At 36.2% G+C, this 22,959-nt stretch overlaps 1 protein-coding gene across 10 annotated transcripts in view; it reads right to left on the minus strand.

The window, feature by feature from the left end:
* add3a (adducin 3 (gamma) a) overlaps positions 1-22,959 on the minus strand; it is a 241,528-nt gene that overhangs the window by 135,999 nt on the left and 82,570 nt on the right. For 5 of the 10 annotated variants that reach the window (XM_028795853.2, XM_051922174.1, XM_051922167.1 and 2 more), the window contains one exon: positions 5,426-5,486. The exons of 2 other annotated variants lie outside the window; for them this stretch is intronic. The gene's annotated coding sequence lies outside the window, so the exon portion shown is untranslated. Of the gene's footprint in view, positions 1-5,425; positions 5,487-20,545; positions 20,813-22,959 lie in introns of those variants that run through there. 3 more of the 10 variants (XM_051922168.1, XM_051922173.1, XM_051922171.1) reach the window with 3 other exon arrangements.

Here is a 22,959-nt window from a genome sequence, read left to right on the forward strand (position 1 = left end):
GGCCAGCCAGTTTGCGAAATGGCATGGGGCAATCGGCCAAAGTCAGAAGGAAAAAGGCATGAGCAGCGATTTGTTGCGCACTTAGTAGTGCAATTGCGTTGAGTGTAGCCTTGGCAACTCATGTTCAGAAAGCGGACGCCACTTGGTTGTTTCACAATAATTAAGATCAGGTATATACTTAGATTTCACATTTCTGTTATCATTTTAGCAATAAAATAGTGACTTAACATCAGGGACCTATTTTATTGACCTTAAGGTTAGTGTTTGGGCGAGGGGAAGGCCGTCTCAACTGGCGTCCGCTTTGCTGAACAAGACCCGCCTTGAGCAGTTTCTCGTGCAGAATGGAAAACTCACTTCTGAATCTGCATCTGAAAATGTTTAAGCATCTTCGCACCTTGAGCGGACAGTCTTACATTAGCACATCGGATTTTGACCAGGGAGTTCTCGCCACTTCGTGAAATGGCTGGCCAAAGTAGCATATATGCCGGTCATTTCTAGTACTTCGGACTTTGGCCACACCTCGCGGCCAAAATGCGAAATGGCCGGTCAATTCGGGAACTGGCTGAACTTCGGGTTTTGGCCATAACATATGTAGATATGTATATTATATATATATATATATATATATATATGTAGATATGTGTATATGTAGATATGTATATATATGTATATATGAATATGTATATATATGTTTACATTACCTGTTTAACACACTACTTCTCCGCTGCGAAGCACGGGTATTTTGCTAGTTATACCATAGAATGCACAGCGTAATAGTAAACTAAATGTAAAAACATTGAATAACACTGAGAAAACCTTGAACAACAGAGAAAACTAACACTGCAATAGTTCACGCTATAGTGCTAGGAACCGCTTGCTAAAAACACTTTTTTTTTTTTTTTAATGAGTTTTAAGCACAGGGGGAAAAATGAACATTTGAAAAATCTGTAATTTAATAAACCACCACGAAAAGTAACATTGCAACAATGCAGGCTACGAACCGATCACTGTAAACAGAAGTGAAAACAAAAACAAGCCTTCTCTACCTTATGCGTCCCTCCCTCCCTCCCTCTCTCTCTTTTGCGAGCCTGGAGCGCCTGTGTGTGTCTCTCTCTAGTGGGCTCTTGTATTCGTGCCTCTCTCTCGCGCTCCTGTGTGTGTGTGCGCGTCTGTCTCTCTCTCTCTCCAGCTGCCTGTGTGTGTGCGCGGCTCTCTCTCTCTCTCTGCCTGTGTATGTGTGCAGCTCTCTCTCCCACTCTCTCTCGCTGCATGTGTGTGTGCTGCGCGTGTTCGCTCTCGCTCTCGCTCTCTCTTGCTCGCTGCACAGGAAATGCACAGGGAGAGACTGAACATGTACAAACCGAAAGGGAAACTGGCTTGTTTGTATACCAAGTGTGTGGTCGTGAACTGAGGCAAAAGTTTGGCAAACTTTTTGGTTGTAAACCAATTTGTACATGTACTGAGACGTTCGTGAACCGAGGTTCCACTGTACTAATAATTTAAAAGAAGATTTCTTACACTGAATGCAGCTAAATGCAATTTACTAAAATTAAATTCAAATTTCCTTAAGACAACTTATTTTAAAGATAAAAACAAATTAGTAAAACACAATACTAAAAATCACACATAAAAATAAGCTGAATAACAAACATAGTATAATAAAAATTAAAGAATGTAGATTAGTACTAAGCTAGTATACTACTAAAAGTAAAGCTACAGTAACATATTCACGGGTTTAATTTATAAAAGAGCTACTGTATAGCATAGTTGAAAAAGTGAACCCTGCACACCACCTGTGGTAATAAAAGGAATAAGCATTTTATGTGGGAAAAAAAATGAAGTGCACTATAACATCCTTCTATGTGTATTAAACATAAACATAGATGCAAAAAATAAAATCAGTGCACCATTTCTAATATGACACAAGAAATAAAATGCTGGCAGCCAGACCAATGAGAACAGGTGCTCCAACACACACCCTTGCTCTCTTTAACTCACTGAGGCATATATGCTCTGCATTGTCTGTTCTTCACACCTACCAACGGGTGCAGTGGTGGAAGAAGCAGTTAAGTACATTCCTTTCCTACCATTTAATTTTATTTGTTTTCATCTTTGCAATTGCAATGCGTTTTAACCTCTTCTAAAGTGCTCAGATGTAGTGGTATATGGAAAATGGAGAGGTTTGCTATGGTGCACCAGATCAACAAGCAAAAAGTGAAACTTACTAACAATGAAAGATGTTCCCCTGTTATGCTATAATTTTATCTCAGTAATGCTGTGCATCCTCCCATGTTACAGAGCATGTAAAAGTAACAATACTGTACACAGGTACATCATGTTTAAATCTATTGATCTACGCACATTCAATTACGTCTTTCTGAGCTATTAATCAATTTCAGGCAAAGGCCCTGCGATAAACACAGAAAAGTTTACAGATTTCTAAAGCAGAATGTCGCATTCATCCTGAGACAATTAGGTCAATATTTTGTAGTAAGAAAACTAAATACAATAATAAAAATGCAGCTTTAATTCATCTTTAAAATATTCAGTCTAATGTGCTAATATGCTAGAACAGTCTTCAGGATGAAAATGTGTTCTTTTGAGATAAGCACACCAGTGTGCTTCATGTCTTCACAAAAACTTCAAACAGCCAGTACATTAGGGGTGTGTGATGTTGGCAAAAAATTATATTTTGATATTTTCTGGGACTGACAGTAACAATAGACTATATTTTGCATCCTCTAAAAATGAGTTTGTATAAGTCTTATTCATCTAGTTTGGTCTTGTTAGTAGGATAATAATTGTAGCTTACTAATGAGATTAATGGAAACAACAGTTAAGGAAAACAAGTATTAATTTACTTAAACCTGAGGTAAAATAACACAAAAACATTAAAATCCCCAGTGAAATTATTACTGAGATCAAACAGTGCAAGTATAAGTAAACCAAAGCGGCCTATAGGATTTACACAAAAAAATTGCAAAGACCAGCAAAACTATTACAATGAGAGCTTACCCTTAATGTATACAAGATAGGAATCCAAAGGGAATAAAATACTAATCATAACTGAACTACACAGCATGAACATTACAGTCTAAATAAAAAATAAACTGCTCTGAAGTAAGGTGAATTGTACAGCATACAATCAAGAACAAAAATCTAACATACTGTACTATAGTGAAAAAATGCAAAGTTCTGTCAAATACTGCACAGGAAAAAAAAACTATAGCATATGTAAACAAGTTATGTCATATATACCACAAAGATTAAAAAAAAACCCAAACCTGTAACATTTTTAAATAAAGTACTAACTTCAAGTTCTGTCCAATATTGCACGAAGATATCAGAAAAATAAAACAATTGTCAAATTCTACTAAGGAAACTTCAAGTTGTGTGACTGAAACACCAGTGTGTCCAAAGCATTGGCTCCAGAGCAACATGGTTACACGTTACAAAATTTCCTTCGGTGCTGAAAGCCCCCTCAGAAGAGCTGCCTGAGGCAGGGATGCAAAGATACTTTATTACAAGTTTCCCTAATTTAGAGAAAGGTACTTATATTTTCCGTCACTCACGTGGATTTACATCACTGGCCACCTCAGGTAGCATCGAGTAGCTCTTGATCTTTACCAACCCCACTCCCACCCAATGGTAGTGTGCAGAGACTTGCCTTCTCTGAATTCTTGTGTTTTTCTGAAATAGCTGTTTTTTATTCTTTTTCGCTCCATCCCTTGTTGTGTCATCACCTGCTCCAACTTCTGTGGCCACCAGGGTGGGATGGAGTGGGGTGGGGAAAGCCCCTCCATAAAAGGACTTGCGAAATAAAATGCACCCAAAAGGCATATGCCTCTTACGAAAATTAAAACAATCCATTTGAACAAATTATTTCATTTGTGCGAATGGACTAATAATTAGGCAAAAAAAAATTTGTTTGGACAAACACCTGTGGGGCTCCATGCTAGATTAATTCCACTTAAATTGCATTTTATACAGGAACCCAAATTACTCATCAATGGCAATAGAAATCCTATGTCCAAAACAAGAAAGCCTCTTCTAGTTATTAACCTGTACTGCACGGACGTTATCCCTGCTGTCTGTTGTCATGCAAACCATATGATCTTCTTGCAGCCACGTCATGCCATCTGTTGCTTTTCTTGTCGTATGGCACTTTTTTGCAGAATGATTCCACTAAAGTTTGTAGAGCGCGTTTTTGTGCTTGTACCTTGGGCGAGTTAGACCTGTCTTGGAAAGCTGATTCCTGAAGCTTTTCATATTCTTCATATTCTGTTAGTTGTTGAGTTGTTTTTAATGGCAAACGATATCCAATATAGTTTGGAGATTGCCGTCTTTTAAACAACATCAGTCTTTTCAAAGACAAACCACCTCCATGCGAGTGACTATGATCTGCATCTTGCAATTAAATCTAATGATGTACATTGCACGGCTGTTTTATCCCCAGCTCTGTTTGCTCACTCATTTCTAGGCAGCTATGTGCTGACCATGCATGCCTACTTGCTCGATTTTGCGCATGCACAGTAGACTATACTGTTAGGCTACATCAGACAGCGAATGAGTGGACTCTCAAGGCAGGTTTTTTTGCAAAGCGAGTGACATACTCAATTTCAGCTCACACTTTAATAAATCAACAATAAAATTTATTATCATTATCTATACGCATCATACACTCCCATTGCACATCAACTGAAGCACATAGGTAGAGAAGCAAAAAACTCCCATCTGCCTTAAAAGATTAAAAGATACAAGTTGACCATTCAGATCACATCACACTTAAAATGTATTGTGTCATCAGTACAAAATACAAGTTTTATATATCAAAACAAAAATTATACAGTAGAGACATTTAAGATTTAACTGGTTAAAATAACTGCACCATTGTTTCACATTTAAATACTGGTTACTGTTAATGTTTACAACTGTGCATGTTTTATCAACATTAGTTCTATAAAGTGAACAGCCTCTGGCAGGTTAAATGAAGTCAGTCTAAGCACAATTTTTAAGCACATTATTAGCTGCTGTACCATAACAAAAAAACAACCTCTTAAAAACTGCAGCCACAGAAAGGAAAGGGACTTTTCTGTTGCTTTTTGTGGCTGCCAAAGGTGTTTAATATTTACTTTAATTCTACTGATATTAACATTCAAATCATGAAATATATAGATTATATTTGTTTTATATGCATAACACAGTAACTTAATGTAATGCAAACATATTTCAAATATACTAAATGTTCATGCAAGAAAACATTTAAAAATGAGATAATGCTGCATACAAAAAAGGCACTATTAAAAGTACATTCCTGCAAAATCACTGCTGCATCACAAACTACTTGGTGCTATGTAAATGCAGGTACTCAAAGTCATATACAATTATTTAGTGGAAAAATAAACATCAGCAAAACATTACTTACATTACAGGGTGACCTTCACACTTTTAAACTCTTGATTAGGTAAGTGTTTTCAGCTAGAACCCTATAGGGAGAGGAAAAAAAAACTGAGCTTTCACGCATAATTCAAACCTATACGTAAAGTCTGTTCATTTAAGCAAGATAAAATGAGACATTAATTTAAAAATATAGACATGAATTTCAATGAAGACTAGAAACAAGCTTACTACACAATTTTCAATGAATAAAGTGTCTGACATCTGGCTTGTGGTAATTAATCTTAAAATACAACTTTTTTGTGTAAAAAAGGCTTGGTTTTAGACCGAAAGAGAGAAATGTAGATGGGAATATTTTAAGGAAAGATATGGTCTGTAGAGTGGTGCTTGCTTCAGTCTTTTAAGGAATACTTTACCTGTATAGCATTGTCACAAAAAAAATGTATATCTTATGTTTCATATAGAACAGAGCTAGCAATGTTTATGCTTTAATGGAAGTGGGTGGTGGCCAATGCTGGACAACAGCAAACAGTGTCACATTGTTCATGAAAAAGAAAAAGTCATGTTACTCGCATTGCATAATCCATGTCAGTTCATCCAGTTGTATACAAAAAAAACATGTAAAAATACATGTTTTTTGCTAAAATATTGCTTAAGTGTTTCGTACCCCTTTCACAAAGGGTTGCATTTCTGAATTGCAGACTGCCTCTCCCACTAATACACTGGTCAAGAGTCATGTCTTCAAAGCATAAACTTTGTTAGCTACATTCTGCATGAAAAGTACGATTAAAAATTCTTTTTAACGATCGCCACTATCCAAAAATATTATTGGGTGGAGTATTCTTTCAGCTATCTGAAAAGTAAATGAAATGTGTAACATTTATTTGTCCAGCTTTTCAAATGACATGAATGCACGTGCAAGGTAGACTTCAGCAAAACTTATGGGATTTGGTTTATTTACAAGTCAGAAGGACCCAATTTCCAAGAGTGCTAACATTTACATATACAGTCTCAAAATTTTTTAAAGGAGATATAAAGGTCTAAAAACAATACTACAGAAGATGGAAAGGCCACTCGTGCACACGAGTCCACATGCCGTACTATAGCATTATTTCTGCTCCTCTTACTTAGAGAATATCTCATGATTGATGCATCATATAATAGACTTGGTTTGATCAAGAGGAACTACTGTAAGTACTGATGTGGCACTTGAAAATATTTACCGTTGTTTTGTGAACTAATATGCGAGAGCACATTAAAAATCAGAAGAGCAGTGTAACATTGTTTCCGGTTTTCAGTCTATAGCTCGTATTTGCTCAGTCAGTAGGAGGGTTCATTGCATTGGTTGAAACCTATTGTTCAGGACTTTTAGATTGATGCATAACACTTGGGTATTCTTTATGCAGAATAATTACTATGATTTTTTTCATTTTGTTATATGCCTATTTGTTATAAGCAATATTTGCTAGACGATTGTCAAATTAGCCCAAAATACTTATTAAAAATAAGAATATATCTGAATATATTCAAATGTAGGTTAAACAATCTGGGTGCTATATTTTAGGGGTGGGCGGTATGACCAAAATTCTATATCACGGAATTTTTCTAAATTATCCCGGTTTCACGGTATTCGACGGTATTTTTTTCCCCATGCATGAGTGGATGTTAACCACATTTTTCACTGGAATTACTGACTAAGAATAACCTATTCCAGGGGTAGGCAACGTTGGTCCTGGTGAGCCTTAGTATGTGCAGGTTTTTGTTCCAACCCAGTTCCTTAACGAGAACTCAATTATTGCTGATGAAGCATATATTGCTTAAGTGACATTTTGATGCTTCATTTTAGTGGTCTCGCTTGTTAAGGTTCTCCAACCTTAATTGCTTATTTCAATCTTAAACTGCTGCATTCAGTGTTTTATTTGCTCCTTATTAGCAATAAGATGTAAAAGACAAAGCAGCCAGCAGTTCTCCAGCTAGCTTTTTTCCAAATTACATCTGTGTGTGTTCATCATGCACTGTTTGATTTAATAAAACACTTAATAGAAAAATGTGACAGACTGAAAATGATCTGTTTTAGGCTTCATATCATTTGGATGATATCCTTGGAAAGGAAAAAAATCTACGATATTAGAGTCTTACATTGCACAGACTAACAAGCCATAAAATGAAATAAGGTCTGAGATTGGCAATGATTGGTTTCTAATTAAGCAATTGGGTTGGAATGAAAACCTGTAGCCACTGCGGCTCACCAGGACCGACGTTGCCTACCCCTGACCTATTCCACTGTCAAGAGTATTGTACATTGTACAAAAAAAACATTTTAATGTGCACACAAGTATTAATACAGGTTTGCATTGCCCCATAAAGTGATAGTTTTCAAGGGGGTGGCACTAATGGAGAAGGTATCACATTGCATGACAGATGCAGTCAAAATATAGAACCATTTTATTGAACAAATTTTGCAAAAACTTAAACTATAATTTTGACAACATATTTTCAACCATACAAAGAGGCATTTAGACTTAGTAAAATATCCAGAAGTGCTTGTCAAAAGTTGTATTGCACTGAATATGTCTTAGAAAAGGAATAAATAGTAAATATTTTTTGTAAACCAACTACACTTTCTGTTAATGTTAACAATCTCTGTCCACTGACACGTTAAAGTGACTTTTTAAACAACTTTATCATCATTAAACTGCATAATATTTAAACTAATAAATAATAACAATAAAATAAATAATAATAATAAAAATAATAAATTTTCTTTATATTGCACTTTATATTTTAGCAATCCCAAAGTGCTACAGAGTAAAAATAGTATTATTACTGATAGTTGCACTATTACTTCAAGACTTCAAGCCCAGGTGCATTACACAGTATTCACCAAATTAAAATAAAATAAAACAAAACAAGTGCAACTTGGTGATGACATCTTTACCAACTGAACCATCATTTAGGCAAACTGCATTAATATGGACCTTGCTTCAAGCTAAGCTATATGCATAAATAATATACCTGCAACTTGCATTTATAATGCTATTTGTGGTAACCCTACGGAATCGTATTAGGGCCACGGTGAAGAAAAAAATAATACGGACACAGGGAAGAAAAAAACAAACTATATGTCGAGAATAAAGTCAACATTTCCACTGTATTCTCGCCATTTATGTTGAGATTGAAGTCGACATTTCCACTTTATTCTCATAGTTTACTTCATAATTAAAGTAGAATGTCGTAAACTAAACTTCTTCCTAAAATCAATGTTTAATTTACTAGATTTTGTCAAACCCCGTCATAAATTAATGCAGCACATAAAATGCTTTGTATTGCGTTCCCCGACCCAGTTGTTAATCAGTACGCTTCTTAAACTGACTTCCTCCGCACTAAGAGGAGACAGCGATCACCATACAGAATCCATTCACTTCATGATATTCCTGCTTTCTGAAAATTTAGAATGCTAAGATAAATACTTGATATCATTTTCATGATGAAATGCATTAACGCAGGTATTACACATGCACGGTAGTGAGGCGGTAGTGCTGCTCCCTCGCAGTAAGGGGTCCCCAGGTGTAGGTTCAGTGTAGAGAACTTTATCACAGGTGTGACGAGGCTCCAAAAAACTGGATGTATGAATGGGTATCGCACAGGTTTAACTTAAATATTGTATAAATGTTGGGTTTGTGATCTGCTGGTCGGAGACACGAACACAGAATTCAATGCATGTTCTTCTGAGCGGGCTTTCTTTATTGCACACGTGCTGTCTCTATCTGACGTACTAAAACCCCAGTTCCTATCCGTCCATTTTCTTTCTCCACATAACCAATCACCACACGATAAACGTCTTTGTGAAATTAAAACTAGTTATAAACTTAGCCCACGGAGTGTTCAGAACTTTAAAAATATCTTCGTTATACATGTTTAATTATGCCATCCATTCAGAGTTGTGCCTATCTCTGAATGAGTCGCCAGCACATCGAAGGATGAATACAAGCAAAACATACACTAGCAGGGTCAATATAGCACAACAAAACCCCACATCCTACATGACTTTGAAAGGAAACTGAAGCGCCGAGTAAACCCACCAGAAAAACATGCAAATACAAGGCAGGCACGCCACCGTGCCCCCATATGATTAATGCATGCTTTAATGCATTTCACCATGAAAATTATATTAAGTATTTATTTTAGCATTCTAAATGTTCAGAGAGAAGGAAGATCATGAAGTGAATGTATTCTGTGCGGCGATCGCTGCCGGCACCTCCTCTTAGTGCAAGAAGAAGTCAGTTTAAGAATCACTTAACACAAAGCATTTAATGTGCTATATAATTTATGATGGGGTTTGAAAACATGTCGTCACACTATTACACAGTACCCAGGTACATTACACTGTATTGAAAACAAATAAAACAAGTACAACTTGGCTTGCAGTATTATCCAGTAGTATAGAAACAGTATTTACACATCTGACCTTTTAAAACTAAAGTATCTCCAGGCTCTCTGTCCATTTTCACCACGCAGCATTCCTATGCTACCGCCCACTATTTGGTGGTGTAGCAGTGAAAAAGAGCCCTAGTGCAACAAATCTGTGTTTAGCGGTGTAGCAGTGAAAAAGGTCCCCACTTGAACAGTTTCCCGCTGCGCCAAGTTCCGAACGTCGTTTAGGCAATTTAAACCGGTGTTTAAGAAAAATCCATATCACAAAAAAAATAAAAAACGGTTTTCGGTATGAACCGGTATACCGCTCAGCACTACTATATATTCATTTATACTATTTGTGCAAAGCTTGAAGTCAATACAACTCATGCATAGTTGCACAAAAGTAGCAGGTGAAAACTCAGTTGCAGTCTTCAAATGTGACACTTCAAAATAAAACCATGCATGGAAACAGGACTAGGTGTATACAAAGTGACATGATCAATAAGAAAGCGAAATGGAGTACAGTTTGGACTGCCTTCCTGAAAAACACTAAATAAAATCCATATAAAACCACAAGTAATTGCTTAAATAAGTTACACAGTCATTAATCAGGTCTTCACATTTCTCACACAGCTAGTGGATGATGCTTTACAATAATACCAAAAATAACACAAGGGATCCAATTATAAAATAACACTGGAGTTTCTAATTTGCATCTTATATGTTGTACTTCATTTATAACCTCACAATATACTTCATTTTAATGGATCTTGTTGATTTCTTGTTAGTTTGTCTCAAGTACTTAGACTGTTGCTCAGATTTTACAGCATTAATTTGTATATTTTATTTGCTCTACATTTTTGTATCTGCAATGTTTGTAAGTAAGGTAAGAAACTTTAATGTTAACTTAAGAAATCTGTAATTTGTAATGGCTGGTAACTCTCCTATTGAAAATATTATTGATACAATGTATGTTTTATACCAGTGTCTCTACCCCCCCCCCCCCCCCCCCCCCCCCCCAGCTATTTCAGATAAAGAATGTAATTTAAATAATCACTAAAAATTTGAAAAATATATGTCTACATGCCCAGGACTGATAAAAATTTTCCATAGTGTTGGAAGCAAGGTTATTATAGTTAACGAAAACTAAAATCAAAACTGAAACTATTATTAAAAAAACATTTTCGTAAACTGAAATAAAATAATTAACAAAACCGAAATGAAAAACTAAAACTAAATGAAACTATTAAAGTAGCTGGAAAGACTAACTGAAATAAGATAATAATTTACTAAAACATTTTTAGTTTTCGTTTTTGAATGAATATTCTTGCCGTTAGTCTTTAACCCTTGTAAGTTTTAACTCTTAAACAGAAAGTCATCCACCACGAGCCGCCCGCATATATTCATCCAGTGAACGGCGGCTGGTGACTGAGGGCGGCTGTTCACACAGCATTTGCGGTGACAGAGCAAGCTGAGTGCGGGTGCGTAAAGTGTGTGAAATAGAAAGCGATTTGCATGCCGCTTTTCTTTGCGCTTGTTCTATATCAAGATGTAATTCAAACGGCTGAAATCAGAATGTGCTGGTCAACAAAACATTTACCATATGGACAGAAAAATCACGAGTGAGTAACGTTTCAGTTTATTTCTCAGGTGTCTGCTTTTTGTTGACAGCAATTCACCTGCCACTTCACACAGGAGAAATCGTTTTTACTTTCTCATATACGAAGTATAGAGAAAGTATAGTAATCATGAAAAAATTCGACCAAGATATTTTGATGAATCTTGACGTTATAGACTAACCAGTGTCCAACAATATTGCTCTTTGGAACTGTGCGTGTGTGTGTGTGTGTGTGTGTGTGTGTGTGTGTGTGTGTGTGTGTGTGCGTGTGTGTGTGCGTGTGTGTGTGTAAAAACACGATAACTCAAAAACGCAACTAGATAGATGGATGAAATTCAGCATGTGGATGTTACGCCACAATTATACTTCTGTATTAACTTTTGGGCCAAATCCATCACCCAGAAGTGGTACTTTACCTGAACACATACTCGATTTTTTTTTTATTTATACAGCTGCAGAGTCCGATTTATTCAAATTCACTTTTATAATAATTGTTCAATATATTATTAAATTGATTTCTTGTTGATGGTTCCTTAATGTACAGAATATAAAAATATAATCATTGTCTTGCGGTTTACTCCTCAAATGTCCATCCCCATATGTGAGTATACAAGAAAATCGAGGGGAGAGCACTCCCGGTTTTTGAAAATAAAATGGCACTGATTGAGAGACTGACTAGGTCATCATACAAGATCAGCATGTTGTTGCTGACCAGTCACTTTTGCTTTAAAAACACCGTTTAACAACGAAGCGATACAAACAAAGGTAGACAGTCTGACAAGTGATGAAAAACTAAACATACCTAATGGGTTTTTGTATTTATTCCATATTTATTAATTTTTATCTTTTTCAGTTCATATTCACAACTCAAAATACCTGATATTGTGAAAGTAATCCATTAGCAGAATTATATTTTAAAATATTTGTCTCCCTTTTTTCAATGTTTTTCTCTCTCTATCAAAATAGACAGTTGAAATATCATATTCTTTTTGTTCTTAACATCAGCCTTATCAAACATATTGCATACCAGGGATTTTTCCTGCCTTGCATCCAAACCTGCTGAGGTAGACTCCAGATTTCCTGCAATTCTACTCTGGATAAACAGGTTTAGATAATGTATATGTTGTTCTTAATCTCAGACTCTCTGCGATCTCTGTTGTTTTATGCCTGTCCGTACTCCTATTACCTGCTCTTGCTCTTCTCATTATGGGCTTACTGTCCTTTATGGTGGTCTATTCAAGACTCACTGCCCCTAACCTTGACACTACATGCTTGTTGTTCTTTGTTTCCCTTAATACAGCTAGGTGGGGTCTGCACACTCATTCAAGTCTAAGAGTCCTGTTCTTCCTTAGCCCCTGTGATTTTCATGAGAAAATATTTTTAAAATGATAAAATTGTGTAAAATTGTTCATATTCAGTGTCTAGTTTGATTATGCTTGTTTTTATCAGAGAAAAACAAAACCAGATAGTAAACCAGGCAGTGTAGTATGCTTCCACTAACATTAAACTCATATCCAAATCTGTTAAGTGTACAGTTCTGTCTGATTGTGACACAAAACTAACTCCGTAGACGTTCCATGCCATAATTGCTAAAACTAAAACTGAAACTAATATATATAAAAATAAAATAGAAATGTCTTTGTGAAATAAAAACTAAACTAAAACTAAAAATACGCAATGAAGGAAAACTAAAACTAAACTGAATTTCCAAGTAAGGTCAGAAAAAATATAGAAATAAAAACTAATATAAAAAGGCAAAACTATAATAACCTTGGTTGGAAGTTTTCTTGTCAAAGCTTTGACGGGAAAGATTAGTACAATTCTGTCTCAACTACTCCTTTGCAAATACTGTAATATTTTACATTCACTATACATCATTGTGCCTTTAACCTCACATTTATAGCATTTAAAATTTTGAAAAAAATAAAATCTTCAAAAACACTCAAATTATTCATTTTTGCTAATGACAGTTTATATGTCAAGCTATTTGGCAAATTCACATATAGTAATGCATACACTTTTTGGATATCTATTGTTTGCAAAGAATTGGCAAAACTGTGTGTCATTGAAGTAACATCCTTCTTCCTGTATCCCTTTTCCTATTTTCCATTCACTTTGTTTTGCTACTACCCAACATAAATACAATAAAAAGCATGGAGACAGGATGTGAACATTTACAAGATTGTCATGATGTTTGGTATGTGGCATCTTGCAATTTAAGATATCCAAATAAGCTAGAAAGCCTATTGAAGCTAAACTTTCAGAAGAATAATAATGACAAAAAATCTAAAAAATTCTTTACCATATCACTAGCACTAGTAAGACGCTTGGACTTTGTTAATATTGTCATCAATTATAACGTATGTTCTTTCAAGTATGATTATTCTTGTAAAGAACAATAGTACAGATTTAAGTAAAACAACTAAAAATGAGTAAAATGGAATGATACTTGCTTACACTTTCAGATGGTTACCATTTGCAAAAAATCTGCACCATCTGGATTTATACTGCATGATGCAGTATGTTAAAAAGAGCCAAAAAACTTACTGTACAGTCAGCTTTACTTCTTACGCAAGTGCTTTTTCATAACAAACTAATTTAATGCATTCCAGATGTCTCTGTAGCGACAAAACTGATTTTCGCCTGCACACCCAGATATTGTCATTTTAACAGACTTAACCCATTTCCATATTCACAAAGGGATGAAACTGTTGCTTTACTGCAATTCACTTGATTATTATAAAACTCCAATCTGCATATTTAATCAACAGAATTTTGAAATAAGAGCAAAAAAGCAATCTAAATAAAAAAAGCTGGGTTACATAGAGTTTAACCAATTCTCATAAAAAGAATATGGACACTGTGCCTCTTGTTTTAAAATACCAAGTAACCTTACTCTAACATTCCATTTCAAGTTATGCAAGTTTCATAAAAACATGAAAGTTTTGCAGCTTTGGTCTGCAACTTCAATGTGTGTATTCAAAAAATATGGCAAGAACGTGTAGGTAAACTAACTAAACTAAAACCCTGATTGAAAAAATCCAAGTCCATACTTAACCCATTAAATGTTGTTTGCAATATCTAAATATATTTACTAAGCAAAAACAAATATTTTTCAAAATTAAGCAAAATACTGCAATTCTAAACTCTGGAAACACTGGAAATGAGGTCTGTGCCTTCATCATAGTAAACATTTTATTTAAAATATTTAAAATGTACTTTTAAAACCATTTCCGCATCAGAGGGGCTTAAATGTAGATTGTGTAGACTGCCACCTACTCTTAGCTTAATACCACCACACACATCCATCTCAAAATGGACAGAGTATCAAATAAATTCTGTTTATGCCTATATCACTCTCAGGATGGTTGCTTAATATTTGATCTGTCACAGGTCAAACTTGATAACCAAGAAAGATCTCAAAAAACTGACTCACCACTGAATTTCCATCACTTCTATTTGAAATTACCGAGTTAAATTCAAGTTGGCCACCTTCACGACAGTGCGGGAGGTTCATATATAGGTCATGGATACAGCCAATGGTCTAATACAAGGGGTATTCGGAAAGTCACGATTATTTGATTTAAAAAAAATAACTTGAACAGAATTTTTTTTTAACCACCAGAAAGCATGTTTATTCACGCACTTTGATCTGCATCATTTGTATGAAAATGTGCTATATAAATAAATGTTGTTGTTGTTCACGACACTTCAACATTGTCACGATCAAGATCGATGCATTTTTTTCAGCTTAACACAAAGCATAACACAAAACCATCCTTAGTCAATTTCCACATTCTCATGTTCAATGGGCTCATCATGAATTTCAAAAACTTTGCCACACAAAAGTTCTTTGATTTTTGAAAACAACTAGGGGAATAGGGTGGGGGCCCAATCAACTCAAAATCAGACAGCAGAATGGTGGTGACGGTCAGCTTGGCAGTGAGAGCTAGGGCACTGTCATGGTGAAAGACATGGGAAGGGGGAATCTGGGGCAACCTCTCTTCAATGCATGAAGAACTTCAGACAAGCAGATATCTTAGTACCACTTGGCTGTTACTGTGGCCCCTTCCTACAATTACACTGAAGCAACAAGAGGTTTCTGAGAGAGAAAAAATATTAACCATAGCCTTCCTAACTGACTTGCAATGCCTGGTCTTGACTGGGGCCTTGGAGCACTTGGGGAGCCACACTTTTGACCGATTTTTATTTTCAGACTTGAAAGAGTGAAACAAGGGCTCATCTTCAGTCACCAAAAAAATCTAATTTCAGACAATGACTTTCATTAAAGCTTGTAAGAAAGACTAGACAAAAACTGACTTCATGCTACCTCAGTTCTTCTGTCTGCAGATGCGGCATCCAGCAGGCAAAAACTTGGAAAAATTTAGTTCCATGACTTCTTGTATGTACGTTTTTTTTTTTTTTTGGTTTTTTTTTTATCCAAAATAATGGTGCTCTGCAATAAAAATTGCTTTGAATACCAGAAAAGCTCAAAGACTGCTGTAGGCTCAGTACTTTCTGAACACCCCTTATACAAGATGGTATTGATTAGATCAATTCATCATTAAGCATCTTAAAAATGTGTGTGGTTCCAGACTTCCACACCATATTTCTACAATATGTACTTTAAAATTCGCAGAATAATTTTTATGTTCAGTATTGTGCATATATTTTATTGCACTTTAACAGTTTTACTTCACATTTGTAAAAGTGTGCAGCACAAAAAAAGATTTTTAAATGTGTTATACAATTTTTAAAGATTTTTAAATGAGTGTTATACAAGTAAAATAAAACTTTCACTGAAATCAAACTTTTTGTTATAGAGATTCTGCTGTCAAGAATCATTAAACTTTAGACATTCAACTGTATTATTTTGTCTTGGAAAAATATTTTGTGTTTATCTGTTGTGAATATTCTTTATGTTTTATTGTCAAAGAACACAACCATATGAGTGTTTTGAATTAATTATTTGGTATAAGATAGATAGGAGTACTTTTGGTTTTTAATTTTAACAATTTTAATAACAACAACAACTAGGGGGCTTTGACCCCTGCTCACTTCGCTCACCAACCCTCAGGCCTCTGCTATGCGCTAGCCTCTTTGCGATTCTGCCGCTCACATATGGGGATGTGGATGTGGATGTACAATTTAAACAGATTTTTATTTTCATGGGAATTGTTAAATATGCATCAACACAATGTGTATCTGCCCGTGATTGATTTTAATTTCTTTCTCTCTATTACATAATACAACTTTTTTGAATGTTTGGCTCCGAGATTTTTTAATTGTCTTTGCAAAAGTTATTCATGTTTTAATACACATGCCATATCATGATCTCCTTTGGTGTCTAATATTATCCCCTTAAGATGTACTACATTACCTTTCTTGGATACATCCTTCTTTCTACAGTAATTTGTGTGTTGTAAGACCAGATGTTGTTAACGGTTGTAGATATTCTTCAGGATATTGTAAGTTGTTATTTTCATCTTCCGCATGATCACCACCAACTGTTTCTGCATAGTCTATTGATATATGTTTAACCAATTTGCAGTGTAACCGTTCAACATTTTTGGCGTTAACTCATTTGACTTCCTCGTTTCTCTGTGCTAGGATTGTGCGTGTACTCATTTTTTTATGTTGATAACCCTTAGTGATGAATATATCTTCTTTAATTGGGAACTTAAAATGAGGAAAATGTTGTTAATGTATAAAAGCTGAGAGCACAGGAAGTGTGTCTGACAAAAGCATTTACATGAATGAGAGTTGAGAGGACCATGGTCTTGTTTGAAAATGTTTGAGAAGAGGGTGTGACTTGAAAAAAATCTCTCTTCCAAAAAGTCTTGTCGCGTTGAAGGATTTTTTTTATATAATAGAGAAGATACATTTTTTATGTGGCACCTTTCTTAAGCTCAAGGGGCAGCATGTCACACTGCCATTTTAAATTCCACGTCTTGGTTTGGCTAAGCGTTCCGGTTCCATCATATTCTTGTATTTTTGGTAATGACTCCTGAGAATTCTAGCTTTGACTACACTACAGTTTAGCCCTCTGGATTTGTTTATGAAGAAATACTTCAGCATTCTATAAAACTGTTTTTGCTCTTAAAATAAACATCTATTCTGTTTAAGACATCTTTAAATGTGCTCACAATCCACTGTCAGCAGATAAAAACAGATTGGATGCAGTTAAAAAAGCAAGCAACGTGAATATGACCTACATTTCAGCCAAGCGGAGTATTCTCGATTGGTATAACAGCAGCAGATGCCACCTTAAAATACCTTGACACTTGTTTATTCCATCCCCAAGTCCTTCCTTCTATATGTCTAGTCATTCTATGTTCCCATGGTTTCACTTTAGGAACTGTGATTTCATTTCACAGACAAAAGGCACGCTGTCAATTTCAGTGTACTGTCCTCATTTATGCAAGTGTAAATGCAGCAGCTCATAGCAGCTGAAAACTCTGAAAGCTGGCATACAGCACATGCAGTATTACACAAGCGCTGCAATTTGAGAAAGTACGTTATATGTGTGCTGGGTGTGCACAAGTTGTTGTACTTTTACTGTATCTGATGCCAAGAATGCAAATTCTAAAAACAGGAAGACTTTACTGACTGATTGACAGGAGGCTAATCACAGAATCTTTACATCAACAATTTAGGTTCAATAAACCTGAAATTTAAAAACATTTTTTCACAAAACTAGAGCCTCATCCAAGCACAACTTAACTGAACAATGGAAATACTATTTTTGTTAAAAACACCTTCCTACAAACATGTTAGGGTTAAAATGACAAATTTTGGTTTTGTCTAACAAAAATGCCTTCCATAATAAAAGCAAACATCTACCAATAACTAAGGTCTATGTATCCACTAAAATTAAGTGAAAAGGGTTAGGTGCAAGAGGAAATCAAGGCATTTTTGTGATAAGACATAATTCACACATGCTCAAGTAGACCCTGATGACAAACATTGATCCATTATTATTACTACTACATACTGTACTATCTTGCTAATATCCAAGGTGACTTGCAACGCTGAGATACAATTGGTTGCATTTCTTTTGCTTTTCCAATTGAAGCACAGGCAAATGAAGTGACCTTCTCATAGTCACACAGTGTCAGTGGTGGGATTTAAACCCACCACGTCAGGGTTATCCATGCAAAACGTTTATGGGCTTTTAAGACTATGATTGTTACACTACACACTGCATCTGCCATCTTTCCCTATACAAACATTTTATTATGAGCATTTCAAGCAAACTAAATTCAAGACAGAAAATAAGAGTGGCTTTCGAAAGGAAATTAAGTGAATGCAGCTGCAAGTGATCTCAACAGCTGGAACTTGCATTGGACAGTGACTTCATTGAAAGTTATCCTGCCAGCATGATTAAAATGAAAACACATTATCAGTGGTACATGACATAAACTAATTCAATACCCAATGGAAAAGACTTGGACCCCTCCCCAGGCCTGCTCAGTATCCATTGTATTCAGCTGCTCTTTAAAAATACATTCAAATCTTCTTAAGCCCCTTGTTCTGTTACAATTCCCATTTGGCAATAAGCATTAAAATTACCAGAATAGGCTGTTCAGATGCTTTGTTTACAGGAAACTCTTCACACCTTTATTGGCCAACGTTTCAGCCCACCAAATATGAAATGAGGCATACACTTTAAAGTAAACTATCAAGTTTATTATATAAAAACTGCTTTAAAAGGGTGATTAATGTAACTCATGGGAATAGAGAAGGGTAGAAAACAAGGCATTATTGTAGCTAAAGGTACATTTAACATGTTTTTTCTCTATAAATTCGTGTTTTGCTAAAAAAACCTTTAAAGCATTGGAGTTCATAGAATTTAAAGATGACACTGCCAGTTACTCATCTTGCACAGAAAAATGCATACATTGTAAACGGAGTTTTAGAAAGTCAGACCAAAACAGCAATATGAGATGAATATATTTTTTAGCAGTATTTATTTCATCGCTAAAAGTTTTAGATGATTTGCTATGAGTTCACTAACTTGTTTGTTTAAAAAAAAAAGCAGAAAACTAATGAAATGCAAATTCAAACCATGTCAGTAATATTTAAGAAAACGTGACTTAAATCACTACTTGAATACCCGAACAGACGACCATTTTACGTATATTTTAAATACTACTTTGCAAATCTTACATTTTATTCAACCCACATGCTTCCTGGAAGCACAGAGAATTTATTTAAAGATTAACATAGAAGTTTTAAATATGGAGATGGAATTTAAAGCAAAAACTACGCCTAGAGCAGTATTTTGTAACGTTAGCTTCTTTTCACCATTTGCAAATACTGCACTGCAAAACCGCGAACAAATACATGATCTGAACCTACTTTTCCCATTACTGACCGGGAGGGAGTCAGAGGTTATTCCAGGAAGAATCCGAAGCAAGACAGGAGTTAACCTGAACCAGTACCAGCTAATGTCGTTAAATGTATTAATAAAGATATCATTACATTGTAAAGAAAAATCGACGTGCACAAATAAATAAAGTAAAAAGTTAAGACTATGAGTAGAATACAGGTCGACGTTGACCAATCACGACGTGCAAGGAAGTGAAACGAAAAATACTTTGGGATAAAAACATCACGTGAACAAGTACGATTTTTAGAATGACTCTTCCTTGTACCAAGGCGGTTTACTCGGACACGTATATAGATATATGCTATTAAGCTAAATGTGAATTAGAAAACGACGTCTTGGACCTCATATGCGCGCACGTTGCCAGTTTTCAAATGTAAGTTGCGCAGCCAGTGGTGCACCGTGGAGTCATTTCATGAATAACAATTAGAAAGATACGTGCGGAAAGCCGTTGTAGGAATCGTGCAGGGATTGCGATACAGCGTAACTCAGACCTAGTGGAGGGTTGCAGTGTTAACAGACAGCACCCCCGTCGCTTCAGTTTTTATATGCGACACATTAATGAATTCTCACGTGGTGGAGGGTGGGTATGTAAAAAAGACATAATTCAAATAACCTGCGAGAGCCCGCGCGTGCTTGCCTACGTTGAGTGCGTGCACGTGCCCACGCTACTCATTAGCGCTATTTTCGGCAGCTCATTTAACTGAATTGACGTAAAAACTGACCTGCTTCTCCTCTGTTCACAGTCAAACGCAGACTTCTTCAACGCTTGAAGTTCGTCTACGCACCCAGCCTTCTCAGTCCAGTGCGTCAGTTGATTTCTGCTGCTACCAGCACCGCCGCCGCCGCACTCCCACCTTTTTTACATTCTATCGAAGGGCTGCACGGCTTGTTCAGAAACGTTACATCGCTTGCCCTCCCAGTTACTACACACATCTGATGCGCTATCTCACGGCGCAAGAATTCAAAGAAAGAAAATGATATTGCTGAAGTTATCAGAAAGGCAGGCAGAGCTATGTGCCGGGGGCGGGGGTCGGGGCCCATGGCGGGGAGGAGCGCAACCACGCTGGATTGAATGGCGTGAAGACAAGCGAAACCGAGAAGGAATATGCGCGCCCAGAGTTCTGATTTGTTTTTACTGTTACATAACTAAATTGCATTATGGTAACAAAATCCATAATCGAAAACAGTTTTATTTAAATGAGGCAGGGAGCTGAGGTCTAACCCAGCAGCATATGGCAACTGCAGACAGTGACGGATTTGTAAATCTTACCCATTCAGTTTAAGTGGCTTTTACCTAGAAGCCTATCAAAGGCTCTCACACACGTATATGATTATGTTTTGTAAATTAAAAAGGCACTGAAACCTATAACTCGTCTATTAATGTATGTACACATACACTATATGCATGGTAGATAATTATATAAACTATATATATATATATATATATATATATATATATATATATATATATATATATATATATATATACAGTGGCAGACAGCAGGGACCCTTGCCCAGCTGGGACGCCTGGAGAACGGAAGGACAGAGAGAGAGAGGCAATATCTCCCCCGTGATGCAAGAGGGCAGCCCCCCTGGATTACATCGGGGTCATGAGCTTGGAAGCTCAACCCTGTGGGGGCCTGTGGCCACTGCCAGGGGTCGCCTGGACAGTTCCATACATAGACATAGAATTACTAGACGCCTCATGACCAGCAGCATCGTACATATTGAGAGTGGCACTGCTGTGGAGTGAAGTAATGGATAAAGATGCCTCATGCATGTGCTGCTTGGGATTGTACAAACCACTGTACGCTCCAAACTAGATCACAGGGATTACATTTCATAGGTAAAGCTGAACAATTGTTTTGGTTATATTTTGCCATTAGAAAATCCCGTTTTATAATCTTAACGTTAGCTACACCAGGCTAAGCTAGCAAAGCTATGCATTTATGTGCTCAAGTGAGCCTCCAAACAACGTTTTGGCTAAACGTATTTAGTCACTATGTAGATTGTTGTTAACTGTTAACATTTCTCAAACTTTGAAAGTTTCCCAAAGAAATCCACCTCAGGAAGCAGTGGGAGGTAGCCCTTAGACAGGATTTTGAGAAAGTTGTCCTGTGATGTGTGCCGTGCTAGTTTGGTAACAGATGCTGTACCGGCATCATATGATCAAAGCTACCACTTACTCACATTAAAATAACAAAGAAGTTTTGATGATTCCTTCTGAGGGTATAGTCAAGGTGGTCAAAGTAGCTGAGCGTTTTATCCGACAGTCGACATTAGGGCAAGCTGTCAGTGTATCTTTGATCAATCAGTTTGTTCAGGCTGAGATTGGTTCAGATGATGTGTTTTTTCTCAAGGAGCACATTGAGGAAACACAGTTTGAAATTGACAACCATCATTTTATGCTCATGTCTTTAGTTGTGTCTGTCTTCCACAAACTAAAGCTGCACCATATTGTCAGACTGAATACTCTCAAATTACAGAGTGGCAACACACGGAAAAAGCTATGTAAGACAGTTCTGTCTCAAGGATTTTAGATCCTATCCTGTATATACTTAAGTAACCACATTGTGTGTGTATGTGAGAGAGAGAGAGATTGAGAGAGGAATGAGTGAAATGTTTTCAGAAATTATTAAGCCAATTTGTATACAATAAAATTGTTTATTTTTGTCATTGAGTGTATCATTTAACTGTTAAAAGAAAGACAAACAAAGATAACTGGCAGTAACAGTGCAAAATTCACAATTGGTTTAACAGTTTGAAAAGATAAGTTTTGAGGGTAGTTTTAAAATGTGTTATTGAATCGAGCAGACGTATATGAGAGGGAAGAGAATTCCAGAGTTGAGGAGCACTATGAGAGATGCCCGAGCTCCCATAGAATAGAGTTTGATGTGCAGTACAGAAATTAGAGCTGCAGATGAGGATCTGAGTGAGCGAGAGGAAGTGCAAGTCTGTTGGAGATCAGTTTAGGTTGTTGGAGAGCTTTAAATGCTAAGAGCAGTATTTTGTATTGTATTCTGTAGTTAACAGGTAGCCAGTGAACTTGAGAGAGAATATGTGTAATATGTTCAGTGGATTTAGGATTGGTTCCTGCCTTGTGCCCTGTGTTGGCTGGGATTGGCTCCAGCAGACC

The sequence above is a fragment of the Erpetoichthys calabaricus genome, chromosome 2 (genome assembly GCF_900747795.2).
Source record: "Erpetoichthys calabaricus chromosome 2, fErpCal1.3, whole genome shotgun sequence".
Classification (NCBI taxonomy): Eukaryota; Metazoa; Chordata; class Cladistia; order Polypteriformes; family Polypteridae; genus Erpetoichthys; species Erpetoichthys calabaricus.